This window comes from Euprymna scolopes, chromosome 11, assembly GCF_053919585.1.
Source record: "Euprymna scolopes isolate OS-2025 chromosome 11, ASM5391958v1, whole genome shotgun sequence".
NCBI lineage: Eukaryota > Metazoa > Mollusca > Cephalopoda > Sepiida > Sepiolidae > Euprymna > Euprymna scolopes.
Genome location: NC_136492.1, coordinates 60968047 through 60985056, shown reverse-complemented (window position 1 = coordinate 60985056; position 17010 = coordinate 60968047). Strand labels below are relative to the sequence as shown.

Genomic DNA, 17010 nt, shown 5'->3' with positions numbered 1-17010 from the left:
TGGGTCTTTGCCCTTTTTTCTCCGTTCTACAGCATATGTTCTAGATGGCCTCCATTTAGCTTCGTGCATTTCTTGAGGCGCAGCACGAAGTTGTCCATGACGTTCTTACAGACCGAATTGGTTGATGGTTCTGAGTTTCCCTGCATAGACTCTGTCCTTAAGATAGCCCCAAAGAAAAAAATCTGGGGGGTTTAGGTCCGGGCTATGGGGTGCCCACTCAAAATCAGTCGAGACTGATCACTTGGCCTCTGAAGTTCTCTTTCAGCCAATCGAGGATAAAGGTTAATGAGCATTATGTAGATGATGGAATGACACAGTGATGCTCGGTAATGGTGGTACTTGAGTAGGGTTTAATAATTCACCAACATCCGGTCCTGGATATGACTTTAAACTACATCCAGTGCTCCCAGGCCTACTCTGATCCGGAGTGGTAGTACCTGTTAGGGCCCCAACTATAGGTTAAAGAGAAACCGACTTGAAAACAACAAATATATTCTATTAAAAACATTTTGCTTCTGAATCTTTGGATTCGGCATTAAATAACCTGAAAAGGGTTGATATGCCGTAAAACAACCAGCCACCAACATCAAATTTTAAAAAGAAAGAACAGCTCAAAGTTTATTTCCTTTCAAAAAATTTAATGAGTCAATATAAATTTGTAAACTACTTAAATGTGACTAATACTTTTCAAAATATTTCCCCTTGATGACGAGATAAAAAATTTGAAAAATACTACAAGGCAACCATTCATAGAAATATATATTTAAAAAAAAAATAGTCAAGGCTCAAGTTTTAAATAAGATATAGCCTAATATTTTTTTTAGCATTTTATTTCTTTTTACTAGAAATTATATTAGACAAAAAACAAAAATATGAACATAACTTTCTCACCAAAGTTTAAAATCAACTTCAAAATCTAGTGGGGGAGGAGGAGTGGTCTTTTCACTTTCTTACAACCCCTTTTTCAAAGAAGAGATATTGCAAGTCTCTCTTTTTTTGTTCTATTTCCAGAGGTCCTCCATTCACGGCAAGAACTTATTTTGTTATTACAATGAAAATATTATACTTTCTCCCCTCTGAGTCTAGTGTAAGGTGGAATTTCCATAAAACTTCTTTGCAAGGATTTCCTACCTGTGGAATATATTGCTATGGGACAGCTTCCCTGCTAATTACAACTTAGTCGTCTTCAAATCCAGTGCAAAACAAATTTTGTTATGGACATCCCCAAATATAGTCAAACACAGTTCATACTATTCATCAATGTTAGTACTTGCATAGTGTTCCTCATCTTTCGGATGGCAGTCATTTTCATCTCCTTAACCCTAGTGCATCTTGGCCTTCATAAGTTGGTGGCGCCAATAGTAAAAAAAAAAAAAAAAGAAAGAAAAAAGTATACCATATAAACTTAAAGATATTTCATACATTACAACATTAGTTCAAAATATATTTTAAATCAACTTATGGAAAAAAAAAAATTAAAACCTGTGGAATATTACGACTGGGTTGCTTTTTTAAATCCAGTATCAATAAATTTTTGTCAGTTAAATATTCTTTAAATAAAGCATTTGTTGTTTCATTGTTTTCTTTTGACATATAAACTCTTTTAGCCAATTCCACTGTGGAAAAAGTTTACGCTGCAAGTTCTTCATATCTTCAAATATTTATTCAGAGCTTGATCTGGCATATCAACCCTTTTTGGATTGTTTAATGCCAAATTTATCAATTTTGGAAACAAATTTTTATGCATCAATTATTTTATATCTTCAACATATTTGTTTATGGTGTTTGGCTTGTCGAGGAAAATTGTTTTTTCTTTTGACTTTGCAGAACATGATTGGAAAAGAACAAGATCAATGCCTGGTGCATTTAAGCCAGGAAGCCGATATCTTTAGCACCAGCTAAATAAAGCATATCTGGGTTTGTATTACTGTACACATAGATTCGAAAAAGTTATCAAAAAACAAATATATAACAAACAAATATATCAGAAACAAATATATAACAAATAAATATTATCAAAGGCAAGATAAGTTACTTTTCTACCAAACTGGATATATTTTTTTGTGTTTTTATTCAAGGTAACATGTTTATTCAGCTTGAAAAACATGCAGTGTTTACCGATGTATTGGAAAATTCAAAATGGCGCCCGACTCTCTCTTTAACACGGTAAGTTTGGGAAAAGGTGTTATAAATAATAAACTAGAGAAAATACTATTAAAACACCACCGAATATATGTCAACTTATGTCATGGTAACATATATTGAGCGAATTTCTAACAACATTTTGTCTAGTTTATTATTTATAATATCTTTTCCTAAACTTACCGTGTTAAAGAAGAGTCGGGCGCCATTTTGAATTTTCCAATACATCGGTAAACACTGTATGCTTTTCGAGCTGAATAAACATGTTACCTTGAATAAAAACACAAAAAATATATCCAGTTTGGAAGAAAAGTAACTTATCTTGCCTTTGATAACATTTATTTGTTATATATTTGTTTTTTGACAGCTTTTTCGAATCTGTGTATAGTAATACAAACCCGCATATCTCTATTAAAGTGTGAAAATTCAAATCTTTTAGGAACAATAAATATTTATTTTTTACGATAAAAAGCAATTGTCAGCGAAACCTTTTCTTTTAAATATATTAGCAAACTTCTCAGCTAATTTATTCTTTAAATAAATAAAGCTATCAATGAGCTATCAATGTTAGCTGTTGCTCACCTTTTCACTGTTACTCCTTAGTCCTTGTCCTTTTCACTGTTACTCCCTAGCCCTTGTCCTTTTCACTGTTACTCCTTAGCCCTTGTCCTTTTCACTGTTACTCCTTAGTCCTTGTCCTTTTCACTGTTACTCCCTAGCCCTTATCCTTTTCACTGTTACTCCCTAGCCCTTGTCCTTTTCACTGTTACTCCTTAGCCCTTGTCCTTTTCACTGTTACTCCTTAGTCCTTGTCCTTTTCACTGTTACTCCCTAGCCCTTATCCTTTTCACTGTTACTCCCTAGCCCTTGTCCTTTTCACTGTTACTCCCTAGCCCTTGTCCTTTTCACGGGTACTCCTTAGCCCTTGTCCTTTTCACGGGTACTCCTTAGCCCTTGTCCTTTTCACGGGTACTCCTTATCCCTTGTCCTTTTCACGGGTACTCCTTAGCCCTTGTCCTTTTCACGGGTACTCCTTAGCCCTTGTCCTTTTCACGGGTACTCCTTAGCCCTTGTCCTTTTCACAAGTACTCCTTAGCCCTTGTCCTTTTCACGGGTACCCCTTAGCCCTTGTCCTTTTCACGGGTACCCCTTAGCCCTTGTCCTTTTCACGGGTACTCCTTAGCCCTTATCCTTTTCACGGGTACTCCTTAGCCCTTATCCTTTTCACGGGTACTCCTTAGCCCTTATCCTTTTCACGGGTACTCCTTAGCCCTTATCCTTTTCACGGGTACTCCTTAGCCCTTATCCTTTTCACGGGTACTCCTTAGCCCTTATCCTTTTCACGGGTACTCCTTAGCCCTTATCCTTTTCACGGGTACTCCTTAGCCCTTATCCTTTTCACGGGTACTCCTTAGCCCTTATCCTTTTCACGGGTACTCCTTAGCCCTTATCCTTTTCACGGGTACTCCTTAGCCCTTATCCTTTTCACGGGTACTCCTTAGCCCTTATCCTTTTCACGGGTACTCCTTAGCCCTTATCCTTTTCACGGGTACTCCTTAGCCCTTATCCTTTTCACGGGTACTCCTTAGCCCTTATCCTTTTCACGGGTACTCCTTAGCCCTTATCCTTTTCACGGGTACTCCTTAGCCCTTATCCTTTTCACGGGTACTCCTTAGCCCTTATCCTTTTCACGGGTACTCCTTAGCCCTTATCCTTTTCACGGGTACTCCTTAGCCCTTATCCTTTTCACGGGTACTCCTTAGCCCTTATCCTTTTCACGGGTACTCCTTAGCCCTTATCCTTTTCACGGGTACTCCTTAGCCCTTATCCTTTTCACGGGTACTCCTTAGCCCTTATCCTTTTCACGGGTACTCCTTAGCCCTTATCCTTTTCACGGGTACTCCTTAGCCCTTATCCTTTTCACGGGTACTCCTTAGCCCTTATCCTTAGCGCTTGATCTTGATAAATGGTATGCATAAAATGCCATTCTATATAAAATGTTAGGTATTTTAGCTGTAGCTAGAAGACTGATCAGAAATGGCATTTAAAACTTACAGAAGTCTAAGTCGATTTGTCATATCTAAGTTGTATTCCAATATGCCTTCCGTTCACCAGTATAGTCTATATACTATTAAAGTTATGCTATTTTGAGAGTTTATCGTCTGTATACAAAAAGAAATATGATTGGTGAACAAAAAACGGGATCGGCAGAGTACACATTACTAAGGCAGTAGTTTTTATGCCATGTTAATACCAGAATTTGAGTCGCATAAGTCTTAAGGATTTTTCCTAACTGAATATGTATTGTTTAAATAACATTAAAAAAAATGCATATATATTTTTAAAAACTCGGTGGTTATTTTATATAAATACATGCATTAATTTGAAGTGTTTTATTTTTTTTTCTTTAAAAAAAAAATTCTTTTTTCTTTACCAATAAAACAATAAATACATTCATAGTAGCTATTTACTCTCTTGTGCAAGTATTAAATAGCATTTTGTTTTTCCTTGGAATTTCATAAATATTGTTCTCTGTACTAGCTATAAAACAGAAGAAGCTAGGCAAATCTATCCAAGTGCTGTACACACAATGCTCAAGGAGTGGGGTATAAACTAGTTCAACAGTAAATAATATTGTAACAAAAATTTAAATTCTTATTCAATTAAATGAGCAAGATTTTAGAAACGTTTGTTGAGACTTTTTAAAGTGTTCAATGATATCATTTATCAAGGTTATGCTCTCCGTTGAGTTTGGGATGTAATCAATATGAGTGCATCCTTGTTTTTTCTTCACAAGAGTGATTGGCTGGTATAAGCCATAAATACGGAAGGTTATTGCAAGCATGGAAGAGATGTTTAAAGATACGTCGAAAGTCCACTGTTTTAAACATATTACGAACTATGACCGTGAACAACCGTTCATTAAGATGACTTACTAGATTGTATTAATTGATTACTGTAGCCGATACCACTCAGTTACTTCAAACAAATATATTCCTTTCTGGGACATATCGGTCTGTAGCTGTGTTTGTTTGTGCACAGACTGGCCTCCACATCGATTAACTAATCATCATCAAAATATCCTTCATGGTCTAGTTAAGAAGTGATTTTAATTTTGTAATATCTATGGCATGATCAAGGAAAATAGTGAAAGTCACTTTTGGCAATAACTTTGGTTATTTTCCTTGTAAAAACTCACTAATTGAATACTTTCTGAGTTTCCTTTATCTTGATGATGCTATTGAAGCACAGAATGTGTCAGGTATCAGTGTGATTGCAAGTTAAGAGTGGATGGTGTAAGCTGAAGGAACTTTTGCTATTATTAACCAGTACAACATCACTGCTGACCAAGGAAGGAGTCTATCGGCCATATATATACAGTATGATGCATAGAAGAGAAATTATATGACAATGATGAATGTGTATTTTAAAGACAGGTTTAGATCTGATGATCTCAGAGAAAGATCAAATCTGGATAGTATAGGGAGATGTGTGCAGAACAGGAGACTATTATACTATGGCTAGCTTGAAAACATACATGATAGTTTTTTGGTTAGTAGATGTTGAACAGTTAAGGTAGAAGGTTTGCTACACAAGGGAAGGCTAATGAAAACATGGAAGTTAAGTGATAAGGATAGGTTTGAGAGAAATAGTGACAAGTAAAGACCTGGCCAAAAATAAGTTAGTTTGGAAGTCAATTTCTAAAAGCCGTCCAACACATGCCAGCATGTACAATAGGTTTTAAACCTAATAATATTATTGTCAAATGCTTAAATAGTTCCATACTCATGTGTTATATAAAAAAAAATCACTATTTGTCTTATTTCTCATATAAGACTAAATGTGAATGCTCAACTTCAATATACAGGTTGTCTCCAAAATGTATTCACGCGTCAACTATTATTAGGGTGTGTCTGGACAATAATGGTCATCAATTTGAACATTTGCGAACATGATTCTTCAACTACATTTGTCTTCTGTATTCAAAGCTATTTCATTTCACTCTATGTTCATAAAGGTTTCATCGTCATTCAAAGTGAGTAGATTTTTACATTTTGTTTGAGACACCATTTGTTCAAACAATTTCTGAAATCTCTGGACATTTTTGGTCTTTTCTGGTTCCACTGAAAACTTTTTTTGTCCTTATCTATTCTTGCTCTGTAATACACTCATACAAAGCTGTCCCTGAAAGCAATCAGTCTAGACTTGGCAGAATTTTAATATTTTCGCAATAGAAATGTATAATTAAATTTTCTTCAATAGGGCTTGATTTTCAGATTTTTTGCTTTTGTTCACTTTATTGTAATGTCAGATATGGTAATTACACTCGACTGCGAAGAGACTGCACTCATTGACTTCTCATATTCATACAGGCTTCATTTAATCTTATCCATTGAAAATGACATATTTACTTAGTAATACGCCAGTGCCATCAAAAATGACAGCATACTTTGTCATTGATTCCCAACTTAGCTACAACTTTTATAATTAAAGTCGCTTTTTTTAAATTTTATTTTATTTTTTTTTTTAATGGAAATCACTCCAGACAAAGCGTGAAACCACTTGATTTAAGTAGCTAAAAAAAAAATTTTTTTAATACTATTTCAACTTGCCAATGATAAGTATTAGAGGGAATAGATTCTGATCCAGACATCAGCAATACTTCCCCCTTTGTCAGAAATCTCACTCATGGAATGTGAGGATTAAACAACAAAATAAGGAAAGGGAGTTGTGAGGCTGCCAAAAGTAAATCCTAGGTTCACTTTGGTTAAAAATGTTGTGGCATTGCTTACAAACGACACTAACACTTCAAGTCAATCGTTGCTGATACTAAACATAATGTTGTTTGTCAATTAGATAACAATCACAACATAACCGAGCTACAATTTATGGTCCCCAGTGAAACATTTACAACACTCGTCTAGCTACCACCACTGTGAACAATTTTCATTTACTCTCTAACTCTGCCTTAAACTAAATGCAAGTCCCATGAATAAAGTTTCTTTCATATAACTACTTGTTTGTGAAACTTTATACTGTAGAGTATCTTCCCAGCTGACTGCAACATGGTAGCTTTCAAGTCTAATGTAAACAAGTTTTATTGAATTGTCATCTTAAATCGAATTCTACCCAATTTTAATCACAATCATCAATGTCTCACCATTTACCTGACACTCCTTAACCCTTATCCTCGAATGTCCTTTGGGTCTTGATTTTCTTGTAAAAAGAATAGCTTTTATACTGAATTACCTCCCTTGTTATTATTTGCAAAAGAATAGCTATTTATGTATTTGCTGTATTTTAAATAACGTAATAAGATCTTTTTATTTAGTAATTTATTTATTTTTTATACATAGGCAAATGTTTATATCACACAAATCATCAGACAGAAAAATATAGACAGTCACACATAAGTGAATGGAATAAAAAGAAAAACAATTTGCTTCAAAGAAGGAAAAACTTAGATTCATGAAATTCGAAGACGCTAAGAAATTATATTTGAAAAACGATATCCCCCACGAAACATTACTAAAAGAATACCAAAATTACCCCCCACCCACCCACACACATCCACGACACTTTTGGGTGCTAGTGTATTTGAGTAGTACCCAATTTATGGCTTCTGCAAATTTAGATTGTGGTATGATTGTAGATGGTGTAAACTCGAGAGGTCCTGGTAATTTCAGTTGAGGCGTCATTTTTTTTATCAATAAACTTATAAAACAACAGAAAACAATTAAATTCAAATTATAAAAAACAAACAAGATATATATATATATATATATATATATACACATACACACTGATGAGCTGTGAAACAGCGAAACAGTACTCTGTGGATGACTATATATATATATATATATTATTGAAATTTCTTTAAAATCACACAAAAGTTGGATTTTATAGCTCAATTACTAAAACTCAAAAAAAAAAAAAATATATATATATATATATATATATATATATATAAATTAAATTTGTTCAAAAAGTATAAGAAATAAAATCTATAAAAAGTAATAAATCCCATTACAACTAAGATTAACTTGGTAGTTCAGGCTTCAGTCTCTGGAGGTTCTGGTCCGTGGATAATTGTATTTAAAATATTTTGTTTTCTTATAAAGTCGAGTATTCTTGTATTTAACTGCTTAACAATACTTTTAATTCGCAAAATTTTTTAATTCGCAAAATTTTGCCTTATGAAATATTTTTTTATCGCAATTTCACTCGTAACCTAAAAAGATCTTTTCTTTTGAAATCTTTTTGCATAACGGTTCTTTTAATGAGTCGAATAAATTTGACTTGTTGCTATTCTATTTCTTTTTTTTTTTTTTTTTAACATTTTCTTAGATCAACTTCATTTCTTCTGTTCAATTGCAATTTGTAAAAAAGTTTTTCATTTTCCAATATGAATCTTATTCTTTTGCAAATGTAAGAACAGTGCCTAATTGATCCAATTAGGATATGAGAAGGTCACGTCAATTTATTATTCAAATTATTGATGCATTTTTTGTTTTTTTTTAACTCGTACTTGTTTTCTTATCAAAGATTTTTCCCCCTGCTTTTGTTTAATTTATTTTTTAAGCATTTTTGACTGTTTGAAAAAAAAAAAAAAAAAAAAGGTGGGGGGATGAACTGTGTTCATTGATAGTATGCCATCCTTGGATCAAAAACGAAGCAACTTTTCTCGGGTTCGTTAAGTTATTTCTCTACATAATCTATTTAACTGTACTTTTATATAATGCAGTATCGATTGCTTCGGGTTTCTTTTCAAGATTTGTGGCTCCTCACAAAACTACTGTTTAACTTTGTTTTAGAAGCACAATATGAACCATAATACTCAAGTCATTTCAAATGGGAGTATGATATGCTTTAGTCTCTATTCAAATATTTCAAATTGATTTGCGAATTTTTAACCGGAAAAATACTCCCATTGGACAGTTTGAATCTTTCAGATTTGGAAGCGATGCAAATTAATGCACTCTGGTAGATTTCATGTTTTATGGTACTTACACATTTTATGATAACATTGCATCAACATCTTCCGGCAGATTACATAAGCAGTCTAAAGATATCGAAGCAATTATCCAATCAGCTGGCAAAAAACAAATTTCAATAAAAGCGTGAAATTTCTTTAATGAACAAATGATTTTCAACATACCGTCTACATGAAAATCCCCTCTTTCTCCATGTTAAGAATGGTTTTCTAAATAGAAATCATTCTTAACATGAAAAAGGGGAGGGACGCTTGCTTTCAAATCCATCATCTGGTAATCTTCACTTTGCCATCTTCCGGCTGCTTACATAACCTGCTGGAAGATAATCACGCAAAGTTGTCTGAGATGGGGGTCATAAACTGGATAGGTACCAATTTCTTAATTTAGAAAAAAAAAAAAAACTTAAGTTATTGCATATTTTATTTCAATAGATCTTCAGTTAATAGTAAAGAAAAGAAAATGATTTAAGTCACATGGAGGCAAGAAGTACACGCAACATACAAAAAGTGGTTACATAATTTTGTTAATATAGATATTTGGAATAAAGTGTTTGAAGTAAGTTAATTCTCTTGATCACCCTTAGCTTCTCCAACTCTATTCACCTGATGAGAGATGATCCAATAAATGGATTAGATACCACATAATGATGCCTGGTTATTTCTTTCATCAGACAAAGATTGCGATAAAGATAAGAATTGGGGAGGGGATACACAAGAGCATCGCCCGACCCTTGAAGCCACCCCCTTCACTTGCCATTGGCTATCATTACTATTGCCAAAGTTCTATCTTATGATGTTGGATAATAAACCATCGTTCTGCGACTGCAGAGTGCGTCTGTGTATGGATTTTCTTTAGCTAGCTGGGATGGAATGACACAGTTCGGTAGAAGAGCAGCAAGTCGGTTCTTCTGGAATATTATCGACTAAGCGCTAAGACTCTTTTCCTTTTCGTTTGGAAGTAAGCATGCCCTTGCTTATTAACTATGACAAGTTCTTAACCTCCGACCCAACCTTTTCAGATTGAAGGATGGGATCGGTGAACAACACCTGTATTTACTGACTCTCAGACTCTATACTTTTTGTTTTTGTAAATTGCAGTTTATATTATGGGGATCCAAACAAGTTTCGTTTCTCTTTCAGTTTTATATCTGGAAAGTTATAAAAATAGCTGAGAACGGACAGTGCATCAGGTGATTAGCAATAAACCAATAAACTCTATCACAGGAGGAGGTAATGCCTAAGAGAATAACTTTTGAGGATCAAATAGAACCATATCTTATTCAGACTATTGAATTTAGTAGTCAGTTGGCCTGCGTACCCTTTGGCCCTCCTGCATTCTAATACCATAAACCATGATCTTCTATGAAATGAAAGAATTGAATTCAGATACTTTTAAGTTTTTAATTTATTTTATTTTTTTAACACTATTAGACTTTAAAGAAAATTAAATTTAGGAAAGATTAAAGTATTTTGAAGGTTTTTAGGGGTCATAATATGAATACAACCTTTCATTAAAAATTCAAATATTTCGGATTTTCATTGAATTTGATCCGCAGTCATTAAACACCAATCAAAAGTTCCTAAATCTCAAGTTTTTCTTAAAACCCCCTTAAGCTAAAGGCTTTAATTTTAGAGGTTTCTATAATCAAAATTATGTGATTTCGATCAAAATTAGATGTAAGGTTTAGTATTATATTTTAATTTTAAGCTTCATAAAAGGGTATAAATATGGTGTAAAACCCTTTGTTTTTAAGAATTAATTTTACTTATCCTGGGGCAGGTATTTTTCTAGTAAATCATGGACTATAAGTATAATTTTGGCATCAAACAAGTGGATTCATATGCTGTCATGATTTACTGCTGTATGTATCTCACACAGAGCGGTGCCTGCATTGAATTTCCTCCTCCTCAATCAAAGGCTTGATCGTAGTAGCATAGGGTATCCACCCACCTTTATTTCAACAGCCATCTCTGCGTTTTTCTCCAAGAGCTTCCATCTTTAATCCTACTTTTTGCAGCAGTACATGTCTGTACCAGTGCAGACGATTTTGCCTCATTTTGTCATAGATTGGTACAACATCATAAAGATGGGGAATAGTTGTGATGTCATGAAACTGATAAAGCAAAAAAAGTAAAAAATGTCATATCTTATCTATGAATTTTCACTATAAATTTTGTGCATCGATTTCTTTAAAATATATATATATATAGCCTTATGTTAATGTTACTGATGCAGATTTGGTATCTGTCTGAAGTTTGAAACTATACTATTACTTGGGTGTCTGAAGTTGATCTACAGAGTGGAACGATAAATGTGTTGCCCTAAAGAAAAGAACACTACAGCCTTATTTAAAACTTTTATTGAAAAAATCAATTCAAATAATTTGATTATGTAGTAGAGCTGATATCTATTCAATGTAGCCGCCTTTAGCCTCAATCACCACCTCAATACGGGTCCAGAACTAGGAGCATACCTTTTCCACAAGCGCTGGCAGGAGCTCAGCAGACGGCGGCGATCAGACTGGCTTTGGTGCTGTGGAAGATCATGTTGGTGACGTTCTCAACATATAACCAAACAAAGTTCAGCGGGTTCAGATCGGGGGGAGAAAGGGTGCAGTGAGAGAAGGGTACAAAGTTGTAGCACTCCTGAAGCTAAGCCTGGGTCTCTTCCATCACCCTGTTATTCATGGCAACCCAGCGATGAATTTTGAGGGTGCTGGTAATGGTCTTGTGATAACTCGGATTGGTAGAGAGCTTGAGTTGTACAGCAGTGCATCTCCGATCTCGCTCATTGAAAATTGTCACTTTCAGACATGATAAAATGCTGCTATCACTCTTAGGATTTGTACATAACTAGGCAAATGGTCTGCAACAAGAAAAGAAAACCGGTTTTCATCAAACGGAAATGGAATCATGTCTTTTCTAGGGCAACTATTTTATTGCTGCAACCTATGTTACTTGGGTATTTGAAGTTGAAACTATTATTACCATCTTTTAATGCACAATTCCGAAACTGTAAGTACTGTAATATTTGTTGTGTAGTCATGATCCCATCCTCCCAGGGATCAGTCTCCTTTTTTATTGGGATGGGGGTTTGTATATTATCCGTTCTGCTGTCATATACTGTCTCCAAAGTATTACTTCTGCTCTTGAAACGATCCTCCCAAACATTACTACTTTATGGAGGGCGGGGATTAGCATATGGTGGTTTATGATACCATTTTCCCAGGAATTACGTCTTTCTTGGGTATGGAAGTGAGGGTATAATATCTGTTCGTTCATTTTGTATGTACTAGCAAATATATGTGACCTGAGCGAGTTAGTATATTTGATATCAATGTATTACAAATTTTTGCTTCATCATTGATTTTGAATTTCATGTCCGAATGGAATGTAATTTTCATGATTTTCAACATCTTAAAATGCATCCATTCAGTATGTGTGAAAATGTTATTTAAACGCTTGTCTGACACTCTTAAAAAAATTTAAAACACAATTGCAAATGAGGTGACTATCATTGGTTGTTACATAACAATTTTATCTGTTGTTACATGTCTGGTAGAATCAGCACTTTTACTTCAATTCCATTGTGACTTATCTCTACTGTTATATAAAAGGAACTTTGTGCCTGTGTGAGTTCGTTCTTTATGGACTCTAAAACGGCTGAGCCGATTTTTATGAAATTTCACATGAAGGTACTTTGTGTCTGGCAGTGTTCTAAGATAGTTTTTGTATCGGAATGTCTTTGATAAATATTGATAATCGATGATCAAAATAATCTGATGAAAGAAGGAGCAGGCGATTTTGACCAAAATTAACATTTTTACATGGTCTAACATCACAAGTACATTTTAGAAGTTTTATTACCACACAAGCCAAAAGGCCCGACATATAAAATCAACAGTAGGTTCTTTGATATGGAAAGGGTGCGTTCGACATGAATGTTTTTGTTTAGAGCATTATTGAAGCATGATACTTGATTTGATAAAATTTTTTATATGGAATGGCTTGAAGTAAAGTTTAAAATGTTATCAACAGTAGGTTCTCTACAATGCAATGTAGACTACAATGTACACTTGATCCTCTGGATACGGTGATTCTAGGATACGATTTTTTTTCAGGTTACAATGTGGAATACAATGTTTTTCCGGGCCCTGGTTACTTTATTTGCCCCACCTTACGGTGTTATTTATAATGTTATTTGATTATGTATATGCGTATTATATACTGTACTGTATTTTGTTACTAATTTTTTAATGCCGCATCCCGGGGTTCTACTGTATTCTGAACTAAGTCACTGCGGGGAGGCATGTGAAGCTTCCTCCTAGTGCACCGACTAGAATAGGCAATCAATCGGTTTCATTAAAAAATGGGCGATTTCATAGATGCCGATGACCATAAAAATATGGGAGTGTAAAACATTCGTTGATTATAATTCAATCCCGGGCAACATCGAATCTCCATACTAGTTCATAATATTTGAAAATTTTCATGTTTGTTTTTGTTTTACATTTGTTTTTATTCTGCAATGGATAGAAATGAAACGTAATCAAAAGAAAATAAGTGGAAATGAACATAAAAAAAAAACCTTTGAGTAATATGCAGTCATTTTTTGTCTGTTTGTTTTTTTTTTTTTTACTATATTTGTTTAAAATATTTTCTGCACACATCTATATGATATGCGTGTAATTTCATTTGTATGTCCGCATTTGAAATGGCAAATAGCAAGTCAGATAACTCCTGCTGCTTAAAATGAATTCGGAAACGAAATTTTTCATGCAAGAGTGCGTTTTTGTATTTTTTTTTTTTTTTTTTTTTTTCTTTCGGATATGGCTATTTGAAACTAGGCATGATATGCTTGTATTTTTATTTGTTGATATCTTCCACACCTATTTTGAAAAATTTGCATTAATTTAATCACCAAAAATGATATGCGAGAAGTAATTTACCACTTCATAATAAAGATCAATGTGTATTTACTTGTATATAAATCCGTTCCGTCACACATAGTTAGCAAGTAAAAAAACGAGCTTTTTCTAGCCCCCCCCCCCTCGCATAAAACCATTTTAAGTGGTGAGGCCATGTGAAATAGCAAGTTAGATAACTCGTTCTGCTTAAAATAATTTTTTTCCACAAGAGGGCTTGTTTTTTGTTTTCGTTTTTTTTTTTTCAAATATGTGTATTTGTAAACGGGCAAAAATCCTTTAATCAAAACTGTCTTTTTTTTTTTTCTTGACTTTTGTCTATCCCTTTTTCTTTATAATTAATAAGGATATTTTATCGGTAAAAGTTAATATCTTTACATTTATTATTAAACACGTTCAGTCTCTGAAGAAATATATTTTATCTGAAAAATTTAAGATGAAAATCAGGAGATAATAGAAATATTTTCATCTTATTCCTACTTTCTAAGCCGTTTTGCCTATTTTTAAAATTTAAATTCTTAAAAGATGCTTTCAAAAAAACTATTTCTATTTCATGTCATGGACGTGCAGAGACGATTATTGAATCCCAGGCAAAAGTGCATTGAGAATGGTGGTAATTATGTAGAAATATAGAATCTGGAGAAGAAAAGGTCGCTCGTTTTTATAGTACCACTCCCGTCTTCATAGCTGTTAAATTTTTTGAGTTAAAAAAAAAAAAAAAAGGGTTTATTTTGGAACGACCCTCATTCATATATATATATATATATATGTGTGTGTGTGTGTGGTGCAAAAATCTTAGAAGAAAAACAATGAAAGAGCTCAGTTAGCCATCAACCAGCTTACTCATTTGAAAAGGCTCTATTGCCTGTACGGTTGAAATAAATTTATGAGATATGGCTAACTGAATTTCTGCTTGTTTCTAACTTTTATTTTTGCTATGTAACGTATTTCAATTAGGATTTCCTACAGGAATGACTATAGTTTATGCACACAACACACACACACACATATATATATATATATATATATATATATATATATATATATATATATATATATTATGATGATGATTCATATTCTCCAGCTGTTCCTACAACAATATGCAGGATATTGCATGTGGTTTATAAAGTCCTACAGGAATTGCGTTGAGTCCTACATAACAATCATAGTTGTAAAGTTTATCATGAGAATGAAGGAACACATGAGAATGAATTTTTGAACTTCTAAAAGTACCATATCAGAGACATTCTCGTCAGCGTAGACGGAATTGAACAATATGTCCAGAATTTGAGGATATTTAAAAAGTGATGATTTTAATGATTAGCCAGAAAGTCAGTATCAAGAATATGTCAGTTACACCGCACTGATTGGATTTCCAAAAATAGTTCTGCAGATGACAGATCGCATTGAGGCACACAGTATTAGACATTCGAAAATAAAGATTAACTCCTTTTTCTATCAGTAGGAAAAGGAAAATTTCGAAAATAGTCATCATTTTTAAATAGAAATTAAAGATTTATAATAATTATAATAGAATACCTATCGCAGGGCAGATAAAGTAATTTTCAAACAGAACAGTTTTGTACCATTTCTATCTCTCCAAGTATAAAAATGAAAATATAATGATACTAAACCTTCTGTCTAAAAATCCTTATCCGAACTTTGATATAAATCCATTATATGATTGATTTTGGAAAATGTCTGAAATTTAAGGCTTGAGCTTAAGTAGACATTAAGAAGAAATTGTAATTCAGGAAATCTTGCTTAATTGGTGTTTAATGGCTTGGCATTTTTTAGAATCCAAATCATGTAACGGATTTTGATCAAAAGTGGAATAAGGATGCTTGATATAAGTTTAAGATATTTTGATTTTACCCTGTAAGAAGGCATAAAAGTGGTGCAAAACCGTTCTGCTCAGGGAATTAAGTTTCCCTGTTCTGAGATGCATATTCTAGTGTGTATGTGTGTGTATATATATATATATATATATATATGATATGAGAAAGAGATAAATCATTTCACATGCAAAATTTCAGCTAGATCAGACAACTGGAAGTGGGTCAGGGGCATTACTTATTAAACGTCATCTCGTGTGTGTGTGTGTATATATATATATATATATATATATATTCCAGTTAATTATAAGATAATGCCTGCATTAGTCCGAATAATATCGGACAAGGCCAGGTTGGGACAAACACACACATATTCTCATAAGCGTGCAAGGTAGAATAGCAAGAAAATCAATGCTTCTCCCCAAAAAAAAAACATTTCCTTAGTACCAATATCATCAAAGAATAGCCATTGATTTGCTTTATTTTGTTTTGATTAAACAAAATAAAAAATAAAAAAAATGGCAAGATTGAGTTTCTCCAACAGTGTTGACTTGTGCCAAGGAATCTCATCTGATCAGTGGAGTGAGTAGGGATATCTTTTACCTTTTTCATGAGAATCCATGTACCAACATAAAAAAGTAACATTTTATTTTTTTCTGAATAAAATTAATTATTGGTTGCAATTGTACAAAAAATAGAAATGTAAATAGCTTGTAATGGGATTGAACTCAGACTTTCGGATCATGAGACTTGTGCTTTAAATATTACTCCCTACCTTTTACCACTTCTCATCTCATTCTCCTTTCTCTGTTACATCATATTCAATAGTGTCAACATAAACTCACATGGGCTATTCTAGGCACCGCCAAAAATGGCCGAAAAATCAAGTTGTTCTTTAAAACGAAATTACATTTATTAAAATCCATTATTTCTGAGTAACTTCTTTTTTTTCCAGAAAGATAAAACCCTGAATTTTATCATATAGAAAACAGAATAATGTAAAACTTTTTCTACTATTTTTGATTAAATTTTAAATGTTAAATTTTTCCAAAAAGTTAACAATTGACATTTTTTGTCTTGCACAAAAAACGTACATAAATATTTTTAAAAAAAG

General features: G+C 33.4%; 1 protein-coding gene across 15 annotated transcripts in view; it reads left to right on the top strand.

Moving 5' to 3' along the window:
• LOC145287875 (fibronectin type-III domain-containing protein 3a-like) overlaps positions 1-17010 on the top strand; it is a 791938-nt gene that overhangs the window by 431204 nt on the left and 343724 nt on the right. The window lies entirely within an intron of this gene.